We start from the raw sequence: 6,948 nt of genomic DNA, 5'->3' as shown, positions 1-6,948 counted from the left end.
TCTCCGTCCCCTCTTCCTCTCCCGCGGGCCGCCGCCTCTACTTCAGCCCATCCCAAGGCCGCGCCAAGGCTTTCGGCCTTCCCTCTCGCCGGCCACCGTACTCCCCGCCGCGCGCAAGCGCAGACACCGCTGCCACGCCCCTCAAACTCCCTCCGCCACGTTGTCACGGAGACCAGCCCTAAAGAGGCTGTTGATTGGCCGCGCTCCCTTCGCCCCGCCCCGCCCCTCTCCTATTGGCCGAGGCTCTGGACGCGCGGGAGGGAAGAATCCCGCCAGGAGGGAAGCGCTGCTGGAGAGAGAAGAGGTGGCGGTCAAGAGAGCGGCGGGCTCGGGCGCCTGGGTGGGCCCTCCTTAATAGAGGGGCGGGCTCGGGCGTCTGGGCCCTTCTCAGGTGGGGAGGTGCGGTGCCTTTGTGCATCTGTCTGGGGTCGCCATTCTTTCCTACATTGTGCAGGGGGTTGGACTAGATGGCCTCGGGGGGTCCCTTCCCACTCTAGGATTCAGCTGGGAGCTGGAGTTCTAGGGTTGCTGCCAACTCCAGGGTGTGAAATTCCTGGAGATTTGAGGAGCGGAGCCTGGGGGTTTTGGGGTTTGGAGAGTGACCTCGGTGAAGTATTGTTATTATTTATTACTTTAAATTTCTATCCTGCCCTCGCCAGCCAAAGCAATTATACATATATCGGTTGAAATGGTTTCTCTTGCATATTGTACGTAATGCCATAGAGTCCATTCTCTAAAGCAGTGGTTCCCAACCTTTTTTTGACCAGGGACCACTAGGACTTTTTGGTTCGGTGCAGGGACCCCAAGGTTCACAATAAAAATTCCGGGAATTTGAAAATATAATCATCACTGTTAGTTAAACATTAAACTTAGAATAATATTTGAATATGTATTTTTATAATAGAGAACGTTTAATTGAAAATATGAATTTATTATGGGTTTATAACTTTGTTTGGCGGACCTTAATTTAGTTCTCGCGGACCCCTGGGGGTCCACGGACCCCCGGTTGGGAACCAGTGCTCTAAAGCATCTGTTTTCTCCAGCTGCAATGATCTGAAGATCAGCTGCAATTTCTGGAGATCTCCAGGCCCCTCCTGGAGGTTGGCAACCCTAATGTCAGCTGATATCCAGACGTCAGAAGTCATTTCCCCTGGAAGGAATGGTGAACTTCAGAGAGGGAACTCTGTGGCATCATGTCCCTGCCCTCCCCAGGCTCAATTCCCCAAATCTACAGGAATTTCCAAGCTGAAATTGGTAACCCTGCTTGGATCCCTGGATCCTCCTAAGCTTATCGAGAACAGTGTATTTTTGCATCACTTATTTCACCTACATTACTTCTGTGATACACATACAAAGTATACAATATATACATAATTAACCCCTCACCTTCAGTGCTTAGAAAGGTTGCCTTATAAATCTTGGATTTGTGATACCTGCTTGTGGGTGCCTGTATACTTGGGGTGCATCTCTGCAGGGGTAAAAGTCAAATGCTTGCTGCAGCCACTCTCGTCTGTATCAGTCCAAATACAAAACTGCATTTGCTCACATCCTTTTTTCTTCACCATGCCCCTCCAATCTCTCTGCTATGCTCCACCCCACAGAGTTAAGTTTCAGACTGTAAGATCTTTGGGGCAGGGATCTTTTTGCTTGGGCATTTTGTCGGCATTGACAAAAATACAAGGAGTTGTAGTGGTACATGAAAAGCGAATCCAAATGGGAACAGTATCTTGATGCTTTTAGCAGTACCAGCTAAAAATCACAACACAACTTTTGAGTCTTGTGGATCTCTTCTTTGGAGCTGATCAAGTGAAAGCCTGGTGGGGGAGAAATGCTGCCTTAAAAAGGAATGGTAGAAGTCTAGGTTGCTGTATGTTGAGACTTACAGTGCCATCCTAAGCAGAGTTACACCTTTCTAAGTACATTGACTTTCATGGGTTTAAAGAAGTGTAAATCTGCTTGGGATGGCACTGCTAAGGTGATGAGTCATGGTGCTTACCAATTAGGTTAATTTGTGTCCAATGAGACAATTGCACTCCCTTTGAAAAAAATTTTTAAAATCCAGCAGTTGTTCGTATCTGTCTCTATCCTAAGAACATAAGAAAAGCCATGCTGGATCAGACCAAGGCCCATCAAGTCCAGCAGTCTGTTCACACAATGGCAGGCGAAAGAGACGAAACTATGTAAATAAATACATGTAAATCTTGGATTTGTGATATGGGGGGGATTTACAGCAAGAGTTGTTCGACAGTGGAATCAGCTACCTCAGGAGATGGTGAGCTCCCCCTCACTGGCAGTCTTGAAGCAGAGGCTGGACAAACACTTGTCAGGTATACTCTAGGCTGATCCTGCATTGAGCAGGGGGTTGCACTAGATGGCCTCTATGGCCCCTTCCAACTCTATGACTGCTTTATTACATTTGAAAGCTGTAGTTTTGGGGATGCTGAATTCCCCGGCGTGTTCCAAATTCTGGGCTTTCATGGTTTGTGATGGTGCTGGAGTCATATATGTGTAGCTTTCTGCTTGATATTGTCTAGTAAATCTTTTTTGAGGGACAAATTAATGTGAAGTTTTTTTCTTCAGGTTCAGTTTTTGGAAGCCTCTCTGAGGAAACAATGGATAGATGCAATGAGGTTAAATTGCTACTGAAAAAATGGGAGGCACTGTTTCTCCAAGAACACCAGAGGAGACCAGGCAAGGTATGTGAAACATACTGGTCTGAACTAAATAGCAGTTAGAGATATTTCCAGAGCCACGTCTAATGACAGGTATATATTTTTTTCTAGGCAGATGCTGAAGAAGCTCCTGACGAGATTAAAAGTAAGTGTTTATCGACTCTACTTTTCTTTGTATGGTCAGGTGGAGAGAAAGGGATGAGTTGTCAGCATTGGTTTAGTCCACAGGACAATGTTTGTTGGTTTGGCTTGTGATGTAAATAAGTGGTCCCTTCGGGCTCCTTACACTCTTACAGTTTTCTGTGTGCTAATGAGGATATGGTGGACTTTGTGGCTGCAATCCTAAGAATGCTTTCCTGGGAGTAAGCCCCACTGAATAAATTGGACTTACTTCCAAGTAAATGTGTTTAAGATTGCTCCCTGTGTCTCAAACCCTATAACTATTGACCATTGAAAGTCCACATTTCTGCAGGCGGAATAAATTGGTCATTTAGATTTCATTGAACACAGTTCCCTTATACTGAGTCAGACTCTTGGTTCATCATGGTAGGCATTTTCCACATTGATTAGCAGCATCTCTTCAGGATCTCAGGCTGAGAAAGGCCTTTCCCAACACCAGCTGCCTGATCCTTTTCAATGGAGATGCTGGTGACTGAACCTAGGACTATCTGCAGACAAAGAAGATGCTCTCTTGCTGAGCCACAGTTGATTATCTTTTGTAAATGTTTAACATCTGTCTGAAAAACTGGGCATTACTACCGTTTGAGAGAGAATGCTGGATATGGTAGACTTGAGCTAGTTTGGATTGGTGATTCCTCAGAGCATTCAGTAGCTATTCAACCTGCTTTTCTTTTCTTTTCGCACAGAATTGTACAGAGAGTACAAAATGCTGAAGCGAGACAAGGGCCCTGAATTGGAAGTGATCTGCCAGCAGAGAAAGGATCCTCCTGCAGTTGAACAGGTAGCAAAAGGATATTTGTGTTTTGGGAATGTAGTGTTCTCTGTTAATCTTGTTCTTGCAGAGAAGTTTTCACTTGATTTCACAAGAGCATGCCAAGTAAGTATGCCAAACACAGAAGTGCTATCCTGTGGACAATTGGCACCTTTGCTGTGGTTATTTACAGACATGCAAGTATATCGCCACAAACAGGAAAGCTAGAACCTTGCTGTTTCCTTCCACAAGTTTCTCTGGAACCAAATTTGGCACCAGATCTAGAATCAGATGTTTCCTGATTTTAGCTTTAATCTACTGTTGTCTCTCTTGGCTAACAGTGTTCAGCTGTAACGCTGTTCAGTTTTAAACTTTATGCACAGAGCTGGCATTGATAAACTTTCCCATCAATCCTCAGTGCAGCTACTCCTTTCAAAAAAGATGTTGAAACTTTGGTTACCGTATCTCACCTTTTACGTCATTTTCTTCCCTCCCTCCTTCATAAATATATTTTTTCCCAAGACACATGACTCAGGTTCCTGGGGTGCACACCTGAATCGAAGCAAGATGGTTCCTAAACTGACCCCACAAGATCAAGACACACTCCAACTTTCTGTGCAGTATTTCGGAATGAAGTTGAAACACAATTTGGGAGTAGCTTTTAAGGTCTGTGGAGTGAGTGACTAACATTGCAGCCATTGGTAGAGTTCTGCCTTCCTGATACTGTTGACTCTGCTTAGAATTGTGCTGTAATTAATGTTACACGCCCTGAGCCTGGTCTTGGCTGGGGAGGGCGGGTTAGAAATTTAAAATAAAATAATTATATAGTGCCCTTTGGATTCAGCAGTAACCTGAGGGAAAGGTGTTTGTAGATCCTGTCTTTCTGGTGTTCATCTGTAACCTTGATGAGCATAGTCTTTACTCCATTAGTCAGGTGAAGGAGTGATCTATTTCTAAAGTTTGGGTTTATTCCTCTTATTCTGGATCTCTCAAATAGGGAGAATGTTTGAGACTGAAGATCCTTCAAGGCTGGAAGCTCTCAGGCCCATACAATCCCTAGTTTAACTCTCTGATACAAAATGTGCAAGCTCATTCATTAGAATACTGATATCTAAAATTGCTACCATAACCATAGTCAGACTGCTTAGAACTGAGCTCCAACCATACACATAAGCAGAATTAGTGGGGGGGGGGATATCCCCCCTTTTGTAGCCTGGTATGGCAAATGTGTTAAAGGATTACTAATCTGTGTCATGCCACTCGGTTACTTCTGCCTAAGCTTACCGGACTTGAGAAAATTATTTTTAAAAAGGCTTGCCTTGTGAAAGAATGCCTGGCTTTGAGAAGTGTACATGAACACACTGAGTCAGACCATTGGTCCATCAAGGTCAGTATTTGTCTACTCATACTGGCAGTGGCTCTCAAGGGTCTCAGGTGGAGGTCTTTCACATCACCTACTTTGTGGTCCTTTTAACTGGAGATGCCAGGGATTGAACCTGGGACCTTCTGCTTACAAAGCAGAGGCTCTTCCACTGAGCCACGGCCCTTTCCCTATGTGTAGAGGTCTATGTGTAGAGGTGCTGTGTATCTCTGGCATAAAATAGGAGACTATATTGGGCAACAGATGAATACAACTGCTCAAAATTCACTGGGTTTTACTTCTGATCTCAGGAGCATCCTGTGCCCTTAAGAAAATCCCTCACTCCCCAGAGGAGGTCAGCCACATTGTCTCAGAAGGACCTGCGTCCAGCCCCCAAGGCTGTGCCTCCCAACCCTCCAGAGGCTCCTGTGTTAACAAATAATGAGGCTGAACCACCTGGCCCTGATGCAGAAGAACTTGCCGGCCTCTTCCCTTCTTCACTTCTGGGGCTGACACCTGCCAAGCTCCCCTCCTCTGCTCCAAAGCCAAGGCTGCCGTCGCTGGACAAATTTCAGCAGCTGAAACAGACAGTGACCAAGCGGCTGAGCAGCTTGGATGCGGGCTGGTTGGACAGGTGCCAAGGGGCAAAGCTGCATCCCACCAAGGGTCTGAAAGGAGACAGCTGCCCTGGGGGAATTAGAGGGGAAGCTCAAAGCCCGGGCTCACAGGAACACAAGTCCTTGGGAAACCTTCCTCTCTCCCATAGTGGGGAGACAGAGCAGCAAACATATTGTAATTCTCCTGGAGAACAACCTCCAGAAGACAACCTCAAAAGGAAGCCCCTCTGCCAAGACGATGGAGATGAATGTGCGCAAGAGAGCCGAGCCGTAGGCGTGATCCCAGGCAAAGAAGGGACGAGCGTAGCCCTCACTGAAAGCAACAACACTGCTTCTTCCAGGGTCAAGCACATCCATAAGAAACTGGATGCCGCTCAGAAAATGGAGGTGCAGCCCCTGGAAGGAAGGCCGGAAAATGCTTCTAGTGAAGAGGAGGACAGGCATCGCCCTAGCAAGCGAGAAGAAGCCTCTTGCCAGAAGGGCCTGCAGGATACAATAGTTCACGGAGACAGTAGTGCGGACAGTTCCAAAGGAGGCAACTCAGGTGTGAAGCGCAAGAGAACTAAAGAACTAGCCAGGGAGAGCCCAGTCAAAAAACAACGCAGCATCAGTCAAAAGCAACGGCTCAGCAAATATGACTTCAACTGCCAGGATGCTGCAGAGGTGCAAGAGGGGAAAGGAGCAGCTGCCCTCGTACTTTCAGAAAACCTGCTTGGGGAAGTGGAGGAGGAGCATCCCAAACAGAGTGGCCGATCCAGCATCGCGGCCCACAGGTAAGTCTAGGGAGGGAAAATGCTGGAGCTGTAAACTTGGAATACTGTGTCCAGTTCTGGTCACCACACCTAAAAAAGGCTACTGCAGAGCTTGAGAAGGTGCAGAAAGGAGCAAGCAAATAGATCAGGGGGCTAGAGCAACTGCCCTGTGAGGAGTGGTTAAAACGCTTGGGGCTGTTTAGCTTGGAAAGAAGGTGGTTAAGGGGACATGATAGAGGTCTATAAAATGATGCATGGTATGGAGAGAGTTTACAGGGGACGGGGGAGTTTAAAACCATTTCCATAGTCTACATACAGTCTTAGCAGTTTACCTGTAGCAGCATAATTTTTTACCAATGACCCTTTAAGGCTGGAGAAAGGGAACCGTGAAATGTAAGCTCAGTGTTGTGACTCTATACAGTAGAGGAGCCCTCTTTCTCGTTTTTTCCCAGGGCACCCTCCAAGAAAGATGGCAACTTTGTCCGTCTCAATCTCAAGAAGAAATCTCACGTGAAAGGCTATGCCTTGAAAGGAAAGGTGCTGCGCAAGCAGGTAAATTGCCTCTCGAATAGAGAACAGAAGCCGTGATAAATATATCCCAGGTTGCAGTGGCTGT

The 6,948-nt window shown here is 46.5% G+C and overlaps 1 non-coding gene across 1 annotated transcript; it reads right to left on the bottom strand.

Moving 5' to 3' along the window:
- Positions 1–5,078: 5,078 nt before the first annotated feature.
- Positions 5,079–5,147, bottom strand: TRNAT-UGU (transfer RNA threonine (anticodon UGU)). Its single transcript has one exon. It is a non-coding gene; the product is annotated as a tRNA-Thr (tRNA).
- Positions 5,148–6,948: the final 1,801 nt, after the last annotated feature.

Source organism: Euleptes europaea, chromosome 8, assembly GCF_029931775.1.
Source record: "Euleptes europaea isolate rEulEur1 chromosome 8, rEulEur1.hap1, whole genome shotgun sequence".
Classification (NCBI taxonomy): Eukaryota; Metazoa; Chordata; class Lepidosauria; order Squamata; family Sphaerodactylidae; genus Euleptes; species Euleptes europaea.
This window is presented reverse-complemented; position numbering and strand designations above follow the sequence as displayed.